This window comes from Myodes glareolus, chromosome 15, assembly GCF_982192425.1.
Source record: "Myodes glareolus chromosome 15, mMyoGla1.1, whole genome shotgun sequence".
In the NCBI taxonomy this organism is placed as follows: Eukaryota; Metazoa; Chordata; class Mammalia; order Rodentia; family Cricetidae; genus Myodes; species Myodes glareolus.
This window is the reverse complement of record NC_142040.1, coordinates 22,181,366-22,196,059: the sequence shown is the minus strand read 5'-3', so window position 1 is coordinate 22,196,059 and position 14,694 is coordinate 22,181,366. Positions and strand designations below refer to the sequence as shown.

Here is a 14,694-nt window from a genome sequence, read left to right as displayed (position 1 = left end):
ACACTCTTTCGATCATGGTCACCCGCATTCCGGCCACCTGCCAGGGACCCCGGGAGTCTCCTAACTTAGCACCAGTTATAGACTGCACGTATGCCTGCAGGCCAGAAGAGGGCACCAGATCTCATTACAGATGGTTGTGAGCCACCATGTGGTTGCTGGGAATTGAACTCAAGATCTCTGCAAGAGCAGCTGGTGCTCTTAACCTCTGAGCCATCTTGACAGTTCCCCCAGGCAACACAATTTGGATCTGGTCATTTATCTCCTTTTTTGTGTGTGGGGAGGTCACGGGGCGGGGGTGGGGGGGGGGATCAGGAAGGACAGAGCAGTGAGTGTGATCAGGATGCAGTACGTGAAATTCCCAAATAATCAATAAAGATATATGGAACAAAAGGAAAGAAAACCAGAGTTTATCTACAAACCCCAGCAACCACAGTCCTTGATTGGCTTTCCAGTGGAGACAAGCAGGGGACAGAGACGTGTTTACTCCACAGAAAGAAAACGCTGCGGCAGGAGCAGGGCTCAGCTTGCCGAATCATCAGACTTTCTTATGCCCTAACAATATAGGGCCCCAATGACCTTTTATTTCTGGGTGATTTGGATATGTGGTGTATTAAAAATTAGAACTGATGCTGGGCAGTGGTGGTGCAGGCCTGTAATCCCAGGAATTGGGAGGCAGAGGCAGGTGGGTCTCTATCAGTTCCAGGCCAGCCTGGTCTACAGAATGAGTTACAGGTCAGCCAGGGCTACATAGAAAAACCCTGTTTCAAGAAAACAAATATGTGGGAGGGAGGAAGGATGGTTATGGGAGCAGGGAAGTATATATCTCAACTAAGGGAGCCATTTTAGGGTTTGCAAGAGACTTGATTCTGGAGGGGTTCCCAGGCCCAAGGAGAGGTCCCCAGATTGTTCCCTGGGCAGCAGAGGAGAGGGTGCCTGAACTGGCCTTGGCCCATAACCATACTGATGAATATTTTGCTTATCACCATAGATCCTTTGCCCCACGCTCGGCCTCGCCTGCAAGAACCACGCGGGACACAGGATCCTACTGCAGAAATAGCTTTAATGCCCCTTGGGAGAGCGAGCATCAGCCAACATGGCGGAGACCCAGATATGATGGAACCCATCCCTTATATAGGAAACAGACCCTGCTTCGGACGTGTCACTCTTGGATTGGTCCGCTGCTCCCAGTCCCAGGTGATGCCTCGGGAGTAGGCGGGGACATAGTGGAAAAATACCAACACGTGTGAGCTTTCTAGCTCACCTGGCGGTGCAGCGCCATCTATGGTGGAGAGTGTGGTTGCGGTCTTCTACAATCCTTCATCTGGCGATGGATGGAGATAGAGACAGAGACACATATTGGAACACTGGACTTAACTCCCTAGGTCCAAATGAGAAGCAGAGGGAGGGAGAACGTGAGCAAGGAAGGCAGAACCAGAGGGAATCTTCATCCGATGATGGATAGAGATAGGGACGGAGACCCACATTGGAGCACTGGACTGAGCCCCCAAGGTCCAAATGAGGAGCGGAAGGAGGGAGAACATGAAAAAGAAAGTCAGGACCGCGAAGGGTGCGTTCACCCACTGATACAAGGGGACTGATTGAATGAGAGCTCACCAAGGCCAGCTGGACTGGGACTGAACGAGCATGTGATCAAACCAGATTCTCTGAATGTGGCTGACATGGGGGCTGACTGAGAAGCCATTGACAATGGCACTGGGTCTTGTTTCATCTGCATGTACTGGCTTTTTGGGATCTTGGTCTGTTTGGACACTCACCTTCCTGGACCTGGAGGAAGGGGGGAGGAACTTGGACTTCCCACAGGGCAGGAAACCCTGACTGCTCTTAGGGATGGAGAGGGAGGAGGAGAGGGAGTGGGGGGAGCGGGAGGGTATTGGGAGGAGGGGAAGAAGTGGAAATTCTTATAAATAAATAAATAAGTAAATTAAAAAAAAGAAAACAAATATATGTGTGTGCCTATATATTATGTGTGTGTCTATATATGTATACATATATGTATTGTGTGTGTAATTTTCAAAGGTATTTACTCATTAATTCATTTTAAAATTATGAGACTAAGCCTATTATATATTAACATAACTGGCATTTTATATAGTTATTTTAATATATAGTTTAACAATATATAGTTATTTAAAATAACTATAATTCTGGGGCAGCAAGATGGCTCAGCTGATAGAGGCACTTGCATGAAGCCTGAGGACCTGAATTCAATCCCCAGGATCCACATGGCGGGGAGGTAAGAAGCACATTTTCCTCTGGCCTCTGAACTTGTACACACACATAAAATAAATAAATGTAAATTTTTAATTAAAAGAATTCCTCATCATCTCCTCTCACAAAAAAAAATAAAAAAGAATACTACCTTAATAGAAGACAGCCTGAATCTTATAAATGAACCGGCTTCAATTTGTCTAGGTATGTTGATTTTCTGAACTCTATAAAGTAAATCCAGCCACATATGTGTGTAGGTAGTGGGAAATGAGATATTACTTTGCATGTTGCAGAGAGTCAGCTTTAATTAAAAAAACAAACAAAACAAAAAAACAAGCAAACAAAAAAGGCCTCTGTCAGTCTAAATACAGGATCAGAATCCATACTGTGGATGCTTTCATACTTGGCAAGCTGTGATGATGCTTTCCTATAACCAGCACTCGAGCGGTGGCGGCAGGAGAATTAGGACTTCAGGCTCCTTCTTGGTTACATAAGCAACTGGAGGAGAGCCCGACCCTGTTGACAGAGCGGGCAGGAGGGAGGGAGGGAAGAAAAGAAGGGAGGGAGGGAGAGAGGGAAGGAGGGAGGCTATATTATTTATTTATTGCACACTTTGGCCTTCTTGTTTGTTTCACTTCTCAGTGCCAGGGCTCAAACCCAAGGCTGTACACACTTCTAAGCCCCCCAGCACAGAGTTCCATCCTTAGTCCTTGTCTGAATGGATCTTTCATTACCATGCACGAGTTATTAGTTCACTGACACAAATCTTTCAAACGCTGTTTCATCATACCACATTTTTAAGTGACAACAATTAATAGGGCCACCAGTCTCATTAGGAAATCTCCAGGCATTAGGGTACTACCAAGCTCACAGTTCATTCACGTTTCCTAAATTTCTAGTTTTTAGTGGAGTTTAAAAATTAACACTTACGATACTACCTTTTGTTTACTCTAAAATTTTCGTGAAGGATCACTTTACTTCTCCACTCTGAATAAGCATTGTTTGTCAGCTGATATGAGCAAAAGCATCCCATGTAAAGGGCATCTGGCTAAGCGCATCCTTCACCCACAGAGAGTTTTTCCTTGAGAACCACTGCACTGTGATGTGCAGGCAAACGGCTCCCCGCCAGCTTCCTTCCCATCATACGGAAATATGATATACTGTATCCCAGAAGTGTAAAGATGTTTACACAAGAGACATCAGAAATTGTCTTAAAACATTTTTCCTTTCATTGCACGCATACGAATAGGAGTACAATCCCTGGCAGCCCGGGGTGGCAGCATAGTGCTGAGCCACTTTGAATATGAGCAGCTTGGTCTGCCATTGCTTTTGAATTGAAAATGGCCACAACCGTGAAAAGAGAACACTGTGTCATCTTAGGAAATGTTTCTTGTTCCCGCAGCTCCTGCAAGGGGACCCCCACTCTGAACTACTGCTCTGGAGTTCACTATACTGTGTACATGAAGGGAAGGGATGGCTTGAGAGAGGCCAGGAAATGCTTTCAAAAAACAATCCAGAACTTGCAGGGAAAGGTATCCTGAACATCATTAATGTTCATTTAATTTAGTTCTCTTTATAGTTTGTCTAAGTAATTACCCTATTTAGTTTACTCTCTCATGTCTAGCATGCCCTGACCCTAATCCACTCCTCAACCAGTAATGTTACCAGAGCCAACCACTGGGAAATTACAAATGAAATTTCACAGTTCTGCCTACACCAGTAAATGATTCTGAGGGTTTGAAATGAGCCCTATGCTGGCTAATTTTGTGTCAACTTGACACAAGCTAGAGTCACCTAAGAAAAAGGAACTTCAACTGGGAAATAGCCTCCATCAGATCAGGCTGTGGGCAAAACTGTAGGACTTTTTTTTGTTTAAATTAAGATTGCTATGGAAGGGCCTAGACCATTGTGGGTGGTACTATCCCTGGGTTAGTGGTCCTGGATACTGTAAGAAAGCAGGCTGAACAAGTCATGAGGATCAAGCCATTAGTATCACTTTTCCATGGCCTCTGCTTCAGTTCCTGCCTCCAGGTTTCTGCCTGGCTTGAATTCCTACTTTGTCTTCCCTCAGAGAACTATGGTCCAGGAACCGTAAGTCCTCGGGCAGTGCTCACACTCGCTCACTGTTCCTAGCATCACCTGTGGTTCATGACATCTTTCTTCCTTGTGCCTACAGGTGCAATTCAAGTGATGCCTTCTACACAGACCGGTTCTAAAGAAAATGTATGATTCCTGTACTAATACGTATGTCATAATTTTTGTAGGCTAACTTGGATTTGACCATGGGTGATGTTAAATCACTGGCTTATGTACTGAAACCTTATCCATATACCCAAATCATTCTAGAATTATAAACTAAAAATAGCAAGGCTTGATAGTTCCTTATAGCAGAATCTACTTTATAATAACCAGTAAGAAAATACTGATTCATTTTAAAATGTGAACTGAAAAGCATCACGCATGAAAGAGGGCAAGACCAAAGACTGTACTACACTGTAGTATCCGGTTACAGGCATTCTAGAAAAAGCAAAGTTTAAACAGGGACCCAAGAAGGTGAGGAGTTAAGCATAGGACAAAAGGACTGACAGCTAGTGGTATGACAGAAGTTTTGGAGATGACATAAATGTTCTATATTGTCAACTATAGTGATGTGTGTGTGTGTGTGTGTGTGTGTGTCAAAACTCAGGAATAATCCACCAATGATTGTACCTTGTCTTCATTAAGTCAGAGTAAGTTTTAAAAGGACATAAAAAAGTGAACTGGATATTGGCTCAGCAGTCAAGCAAGAGTACTAAGTTCAGTTCCCAGCACTTACACTGGGCACAACTGTCTTTAATTTCAACTCCAGGGGATCCAATATCCTCTTCTGGCATCTGTGGGTACCTGCAGCCATGTGCGCATACCCTCACACACACATACATAAAATTAAAAATAAAATAAATCTTTTTTAAAGGCCGTGGAAATGGGGTTCACTGGAGTTCCTGACTTTGAGACAGTAAAAGAATAATAACTGAAGCTGGCGTGGAGCTGTGGAAATGACAACCATGTGGAATAACACTACTGCCTGAAATCAGTGTTGAAACTGTGTCTTAGTTGCTTTCCAATGGCTGTGACAAAGCAACATGCCCAAGGCAACTTACAGGAGAGTTTGCTGGGGACCCCAGTTTCAGAGCGCTGGAGTCTCCATGACCCATCGTCATGGTGGGGAGCATGTCAGCAGGCAGACGTGGTACTGAAGCAGTAGCTAAGAGTTTACATCTTGAACCACAAGCACAAGGCAGAGAGAAAGAGTTAAGTGGGGATGGTTTTGGGCTCTAGAAACCTCAAACAGCCCCCAGGGTCACATCTCCTAACCCTTCCAAAACAGTTTCACCAATTGGGAACCAAGAACTTAGACCTATGAGCCTATGGAGCCATTCTCATTAAAACACCAAAAATTGCCATAAAGGAAGTTTTAGGCTGGGCAGTGGCAAGGCACACCTTTAATCCCGGAACTCAGGAGGCAGAGGCAGGAGGATCTCTGTGACTCTGAAGCCAGGCTGGTCTACAGAGTGAGTTCCAGGACAGCTAGGGCAACACAGAGAAACCCTGTCTCAAAAAACCAAACCAAAGAGAAAAAACAGTTTTAGAATAGAAACTTGACCATTCATTGAAATTTCGTCCGCCAAGACATACAGCCTCAAATGAGATTAATTCCAACTAAAGTGGCTCTTAAAGTTGGAAATAATTTTATTTTAGCTGCCAGCAATCAGTCCGTTGCTTTTCACCTCCCAAAAGGAAAAGGAAATCACATAATGTTATCTATCTTCTCAAACTCTTCATTAAAAGGAGTCGCAAGGTTGTTAGTAGAGTAGAACAGAGCTATGCATAATATTAGCCTCATTGTAGGCCTCCTAACATAGTCAAAGCATTAAAGTCACAAGGAATTTAGCACTGCGGGACAATCACAGTCCAAAAGCACTGCCAAAGCCTTCCCTACAAGCTTGGCATTTGGAATGTTAGGGGAAATGCTGTTTCTTCAATACAAAGATACATTTCTAACATAGGTGATCTCTCATTTCAAGTTCAATGTTTCATTTCTCCTTGACTCCGGATCTGTTCTTTGGAGACTTAGAACAATTTAAAGTAGTAGTAGTTGCTGTTGTTGTTTAAATCCTCCTCTGTTTTTTATTTCATAGACTAAAGCCTGGAAATCTCATTAAGTCGCTGTTCAAGCTGTAAACTGTTAATCTTCCTAGAGAACAAGTTTGCACTATCAACAATGTAAAACGTAAAGCTCTAACCTGCTCTCAAGAATTCTGCCTGCATGGCGGCCCCTGCCTTGAATCCCAGCACTTGGGAGGCAGAGGCAAGATCAAGGCACTTTTGGTCTGCACAAGTGAGTCCCAGGGCAACCAGAGTTACATGTTGAGACCCTGTCTCAAAAAAAATAAATAAATTCAGTGGAGTCTTTTAAAGTAGGGAAAGTAACATGAGATTGAGTGGGTAGATAGGTAGGAGAGGATCTGGGAGGAGTTGGGGGAGGGGAATGAATGAATTAAAATTATATGAAATTTTCAAAGAACTAGAAAAATAATTTTTAAAGTCTTTGGTAAAATACACATAAAAATAAAACACACCACTTTACCCATCTCTAACAGTATAGTTCAATGTCATCTTTTCACAGAATTCCTTTCATCTTACTGACTGAAATTCATTAACCATTAAACTATAATTCTCCATTTCCCTTGTAGGCCCTGGTAGCCACTATTCTATTCCCTATCTATATGAATCTTACAACTGTACTTTCCTCCATATAAGCACATCACATTTCCTTTGTCCATTGTTGCCAAGGTTCATCTGTGTTGTAGCATGCAGCAGAATTTCCTTCCTCTTTACACTGAATAATATTCCATTACATGTGTCTACACGCACGGTGTGTGTGCATGTGTGTGTAAATGCACACCATATTTGTTTTATCTCTTCATCCATTGTTGAACACAGTGACTTTTGATTGTTGTGAACAAATTTTGATTCTGGTGTGCAAATATCAAGGTTTTGCTTTTGACCCTTTTGAGTACATACCCATTTTAAGCGGAACTGATGGATCATGTGGTAATTTTATTTTGAATACTTTTAGTAACACCATAGTAGGGTTGGAGAGATGGCAGTAAAGAGCACTGACTGCTCTTCCAGAGGTCCTGAGTCAAATGCCCAGCACCCCTATATGGCATCTCACACCCATCTGAAACAGGAGTCCCATTGGATCCAGTGCTCTCTTTTGGAGTATGGATGTCCAGGCAGACAAACAGCCATATCCATAAATACATAAATAAATCTTTAGTTCCAGATGTGGTTCACACCTTTGATCCCAGCACTCTGGGAAGACAGAGGCAGGCAGATCACTGTGAGTTTGACGCCAGCCTGGTCTACACAGTGACTTTCAGGACAGCAGCATCGTAGATTGTGTATAGTGGCTACACTATTTCATATTACTATCTATAGCACATAAAGTCATCAATTTCACCACATCTCTGCCAACACTAGTGACTTGATTTTCACTTGTGTCGAATGATAATCATCATTCCATTGACATCAGTGTGGTTTTGATTTACATTTCATTAATAGTTAGTGTTCCCTCTGGTTTTATCAAAAGAACAAATATGCTAATACATAGAGCTCCTATTAGCCAAAGATAAGATACTTTACTCATAAAAAAATAAATAAAACTGACTAATCTATGTAAGTAAATGCTCTCATCCATAATGACACAAAATAAAATACAACCACACTGAGTCCCACTGATAATTATGGAACACATTCCTCTATAAAATAAGTATCTTTCTTTTTTGTCCCACAATAATCTTTACTTTAGCATAAAAGAATATGATGTGAAATTCCCCTCTGTATGCTGTTGATATGTTTCACTGCCATTGGTTAATAAAGAAACTGCTTTTGGTCAATGGCTTAACAGAGAAAGCCAGGCAGAAAATCCAAACAGAGATGTAGAAGAGAAAAAAAGCAGAATTAGAGGGATGCCATGCAGCCGCAGAAGGAGAAAGATGCCCACAGGAGCATGCTGAAACTTTGCTGGAAGGCCATAACCTCATGGTGATGCACAGATTAATAGAGATGGGTTAATTTAAGATATAAGAGCTAGCTAACAATATGCCTGAGTGATTGACCAAGCAATATTTTTTTGTTAGAACAACTCAGCAAAATAAAATTCCGGTTTATTGTTGGACATTGTTTCACACATACATCAAACAGGCCCCCCCCCCAAATACAGCAACTTCATAGACAAAAAAAAAAAGGAAGAAAAAAAAGAAACCTTTAATCTTTGACCTTTTTAACCATCTCATACAAACCAACTACTTATAGTACAGCTAGGTACATACACAAAAAAAAAGTTACTGGAATGCTCGGAATAAGATTGGTTTTTTTTTGTTGTCATTTTTGTTTTGTTTTGTTTTACAAGGTTTTTTCTCCTTTGAGATTATAATGAACATGGTCACAACACAAGTAAGGTCAAAAGTAGGACAGAGAAACGCTCTGAAGGCTGGTCTGGTCACCCATTATCATCAAAAATGGCTGACCCCTAACAATATGTACAAAGATATAAAATGTAAATAAAAAATACAAACAAACTTTTCTTTTAAAGTATTTTTAAGCAAAAAAGCAGGGCCTTGGAAGTTTTGGTTTTTTCCTCCCCTGTTGCAAATTCATGTTGTGGTTTTGGTGGGTCGATGAAGAGCGCATGTCATCTGTGGGTGGCACTGCCCGCTGTGGGCGGGCGGGGCCTGCTCCTCTACTCGAAGGTGACCACGTTTATATTCTGAGACGGGAAGTGGAGGGTGAATAGGTCCCGGCGGCCTTAGTTTAGCTTGTCCTTTGCTGTCCAGTCATCCTCGTCAGTCTTCTGCTTCTTGGTGTCAACATCATCATCCTCATCGTCTTCAGCTACCCGCTTGCCCGTAGGAGCCTCAGCCTCCTCATCTTCATCTCCATCCTCTTCCTCACTGTCACCTTCTTCCTCCTCTTCCTCTTCCTCCCCACCTTCTTCCTCTTCTTCATCTACCTCGTTGTCGGCCTCCTGCTCCCCATTTTCCTCATTAGCATTGCCATTGGCAGGTGCGTCTCTTCATTCTCTGCCTCCTCCACAACTTCCTTCTTCTCCTTCAAGTCCTTGGTGATGATCTCGGAGCTGGTGTCCACGGCTGCGTCTGACATGGTGGGGCACACTGGCGATCCGCTGCAGAGAGGGCGAGAAGAATCGAGTTCAAGGACTCTGGCGAGAGAGCCGCCAGAGGAGGAGGAGGCGGGCGGGCGGCGAAGGTGGCTGCAGCGAGCGCCAAGCAGCATCAGGAACAATGCAAAGATGGCTTTTCAGAGCAGCCAGTCGCAATATTTTAATTACTACAGTTTCTGTGTTATTATTTCAGGTCTGGGTGGCTAGGAACAAACAAGCAGCCTCTGCCTATGGAATGGTACTCAAATGTTTGAAACTGATGTTTGCCACCCACTTTAGGTCGGGATGCTTTTGTGCCCATTTGGGGTCAAGAGGAAAGTAGCTGAGACCAAGCACCCCCTCTCTGGGCAGGCAGGTGGCGGGATTGAGTGTGCTAGGAATGTGCAGGCAGGAGAGCATCGCTGATACCCTCCACCATACACAGAGAGATTTCCAGGTCACACAGTGTGCTGCATGGCAGATTTAGCTATTACTTAGATAAAAAAAGAAAGGGTTTATATGCTGCACATTGCTACCCAGAGTTGAGGTGGCTTTCACCCAGCAGTCTCAGAGGCAGTGAACAGACCTCCACCATTTTAGACTAGGCAAAAGCAGCCTTAGTACTAGCCATACCACTTAGCATTTTAAGTGCTCCTGGTCACAAAATTATTACAGATACACAATAAAGACAAATTCAAATGGAAAAGACCTCTAAATGGGTCATAGTACTGGATAATTGTACATAGGCCTGAGAGAGAGGAAAAAGAATATAGACAGTTATAAAAAGGAAGTAAAAATATAAAAAATAAAACAAAGTCTTTAAAGAGACAGAGTACAGACAGTCATAGATTAAAGGAATAAAGAAAAATAAGTCATGCAAAGATGAAAAATACACAGAGAGTCTGAATTATATATATTGTTGTATTTTCTTTTAATTTTTTGACTATGAAGGAGCTAAGTACAGAGAGACATTTCATTGTATGGGCTGCTAAGCTAAATCAATATATATACTTTAAAGGTATCTTGACTTCAAAGTTTGGGTCTAAGGATATGTTTCTTTGGAAAAGAGGTTCTGCTTTTGTTTCCACAGAAGATGAGAACCTGTGGATTCCCTCCAGGCTAATGTGGTTTGATGGAAAAGATCCCCTGAGAGAGCTCCATGAACCCCAAAAATTACTTCACCCACCAAAAAGCAGGAAGCAGTTTAGAGAGAGCAATATTCAAATTCCCTAAATGATTGTTTATAAATGTTTATTTATATTTAAAGGGAGATATGACATAGAGATGAATACTTTGCATTGGTATGGATTTTGTTCTATTGGTACAAATTTAAGATCAATTTTATTATATATATATTTCTTCTCTTGATTAAGGTATTGTGTTTGTGCAGATCATTTAAAAATTATGTATAATTTAAAAATATAGATTAGCAGATAGTCATTTATAATAGTCAAACTTGTAATCATGTTAGTTAGGTTTTCTAGATGTACAAATACATTTCAAATAGATGGTTATTCTTCAAACCTTTCAAAGACTAATAGAATATGGCATTTAAAACGTTTAATAAATTAGGACTTTTTATGATAATGAGACACATCTGCTCCTGGCAGCACCAATCTACTTCAAGAGTATGATGGGTATCGAAGAGGCTCCTTATGGAGTTTGCTAGCCATTTGGACAAGAAACTGCTCTTGCCTGAACTGCTTGATGGTGTGCTGTGTGAAATGGATGTGCAGGACCCACAGAAAAATGACTGCTGAACTTGCCTAAAGAAGGTGAGACAATCTTTCAGCGTTCCTGCTTCATGAAAGAGTCTGCCAGACATTCTGCTGGACACAGAAGAAAGTGACTGACAAGCTGCCAATATAGGCAAAACTGTCTTTGAAATTTACTGCTTCATAGAAAAGTCTGTCAGATACTATGTGCCTATAGGTCGAATATGGATGTCCCAATGTTATAGAAGAACTTTGGGTGACTGTCCAAGCAGTGAGATGTCTCTGTCAATTCTCTAGAGTTTTGGAATTGTTTACAATGTACTTTATGTTAACTTAGGTAATATTTTATCCTTGTGGGATCTTTGATGGAGTTGAAGAATGAATAGTTATAGTTTTCCTTGGTTATGATAAAAGACAAAGTAGATATAAATATTGTAACTATATTTCTTGCATGATATCTGTTTTGTTATATGTAATTTTACTATGTTAAAGTTAAAACCTTCCTTATTACTTAGATAGGAAAGGGGAGATGGTGTGGGATTCCACTCTGTCTGATATGAATATGTTTTATTGCCATTGGTTAATAAAGAAACTGCTTTCAGCCAATGACTTTCCAGAGAAAGCCAGGCAGGAAATCCAAACAGAGAAGTAGAGAAAAAGAAGGCAGAGTCAGAAGGATGCCATGCAGGCGCAGAAGAAGAAAGATGTCCACGGGAGCCTGCTGGAATCCTGTCAGTAGGCAACGACGTCATGATGATGTACAGATTAATAGAGATGGGTTAATTTAAGATATAAGAGCTAGCTAACAATACGCCTAAGTGATTGGCCAAGTAATGTTTTAATTAATAAAGTTTCTGTGTGATTATTTCGAGTCTGGGAAGCTGGGAACAAACAAGCAGCCTCCACCTACATGAATATTCCTAGGGAATTGTTACAATGGAGATTACACTGTCATTACTTGAATCCACTGTATCCCTAGCAGTAGAACAAGTGAACACTTCATACTTCTTAATGTGGTGTGATACAACATTGAGCACATGACACTTTTTAGAAACTGTCTATGCCCTAAACACTGGGCTCAAATCCAACTAAGACCTGACAACTGTACTATCTAATGACAATGCTGCGGTTGTATTTAGTGGTATCAATTTAAAATGTAAAATTCAACTTATCCATTATAATAATCCTATTTCAAAGGGTTCAAACGCCACAAGTAGCCATTAGACAATGCAGATAAAGAACATTTACATAATTGCAAAAATTCTATTGCACAAATCCCATTTACAAGAACTTTGAAGGGCAGGGGACGAAGTAGCAAGTTACAGAACACAAGACAGTTCAGAGAAGAGAAGTCACATGAAGAAAAAAGGAGAGGTAGGGAAATATCACTAGGTTTTAAAGAAATAAAATACATAATGTCCAAAAAGGAAAATTTATGTGAACAGAAACCAAATCAAGGGCCATAAGATGGCTCAGTCTATACAGTGCTGTCACTGCATAGACTGTATAGTACAGTCACTGTGCAAAGGTTAGGACCAGAGTTCAGATTCATAGAACCCACATGAAAACTGAGTGAGCACAGAGGACTAATCAGTAAATGCCCAAAGCAAGGTACCGAGGCCAGCTTCAAAACAGCACATCTCAATAGGAGACCCTTCCTCACTGTATAAAACAGAGAATCATCAAGGAAGATACATAATGTTGACCTCCAGCCTCCAAATGTCTGTGCACACATATGTGAGCCCAAAGGTGTGAAAACAAATGTAAACATACTACATACACATACGTATGGGGAGAGCAAGCAAATCAGTGATTGCCTAAGTCTAGAGGGAGGAGCAGGGACTGCACAGAGAGAGGCTGGAGGGGATTTATGGTGAAGCTGGTAATGTGGGGAGACAGTTCAGTACTGACCATGAAACCGTGAGGACTAGCGTTGGAACTCCAGACCTCGTAAGAATCTGAACACTGTGGTATGCACTTGTAATTTATGTTTTGGAGAAGTGAAAACAGGTGGATCCTGGAGCTCTCCGGAGCCAGCCTAGACTAATTGGTGAGACCTGGTGCCAAACAGAGAACCTGTCTCATAAAACAACATGGACAGCTCCTAAGGAATTACATTGCAAGGTGACAGACTTCTGTCTTAGACACACACACACACACACACACACACACACACACACACACACAAGCAAATGGATTGCAATAATGGTAACCCAATGCTACCAGTTTACAAAAATCACAAATTTGTCTTACAAAGTCAGGGAAGAGAACTATTGTGTTTGTGTCATATTCTCTAATTCTAAAAAAATACTTCAAAATAGTCCATGAAGTCTGTGTGTGCATCAGATGATACTAAAATTATATTTTACTGGAAACAAATGACATGCTTGTTTGTGGTTTTCTAGATGCTGCTGAGACATGGACTGTCTCAGACATACTGCAGTTTACTGCAGCAGAGGAAGACGGAGCAGTAAGTGAGCAATGTCATGATTTACCACTGCCCCTGGGTGGTAGAGGATTTCATTATATCATTTTCGCTGCATTTCTGGATGAATTTTTTCTATGATTAAAAAATTAGTGTCTACTGTGATACTCATAAGTCCAGTCAATACTGATTTCTGCTATTTCCCAATATTGCCAACAAGTAACATATCACATCACCATTTTAAGTAACTTTCCATTTTTTAAATTATTTTAAGTCTCAAAGTAAAAGTGAAATTTTTACCTTTAAGTCACCAATTGAAACTTAGAAAGCAATATAAATCTTAAATAGTTTCCCCTCCCTGTTAACTCAATTTAATCTGGGTTCATTAAACAGTTTATGTTGCATAGGTCATGAAGTCAATCCTTCAAGATTCATCTGTGCTAAACATGCCTGGCACCAGTGCACCACATGCAAGCCTTTTCAGCTGAGTTTTCTTTGTGCATATCTGCACATACACAGGTTTACCAAACACAACTGCATTGGGAATCCAAAACCATTATCTGAATCACAACTACTGTAGCAACACACTTGACAGTGCCCACAGGGTTTTGATGTAGAGCCTGCTTTAAGATCTCTGGGGAGCTAAGGGTACCCTAGGGGAAAAGTGAGGCTAATTTCACTTCAGGTTTAGAAAAGCTAAAAGTGTTAGGCAGTTGTTACCCTAAAACAGCAAAACATTGCTGGAGCAAAATTAGAGTGCATGTGTTTGTGTTATGAGTATGCACTTTCCCTCAGATCATTGCTGCTCTCCTCTTGCACACTACAGCATCCCTCACATGGATACTCTAAATGACCACGAGATAGCCCCAGCATTCAGGTGCAGATACATGTATAGACTTACATCTCAAGCCTTCTTTCATTATAGATAAAATCGCTGGGGAATGATTTGAGCAGTAATGTACAGAAAGAACAGACATGCTAGACTTGAAATGCACATTCCTCTCATTCTATATACTCAATATCTAAAACATCCCTGGTGTATCCCTGGGGATGTATTCCATTATCCCCATCTTTTAAAGGTTTTTTATATGAGAATGTAGATAGAGATACGTAAAGGA

General features: G+C 41.3%; 1 pseudogene; it reads right to left on the bottom strand.

The window, feature by feature from the left end:
* Positions 1–8,891: 8,891 nt before the first annotated feature.
* LOC148119648 (prothymosin alpha pseudogene) lies at positions 8,892–9,442 on the bottom strand (annotated as a pseudogene).
* Between the last annotated feature and the right edge of the window lie 5,252 nt (positions 9,443–14,694).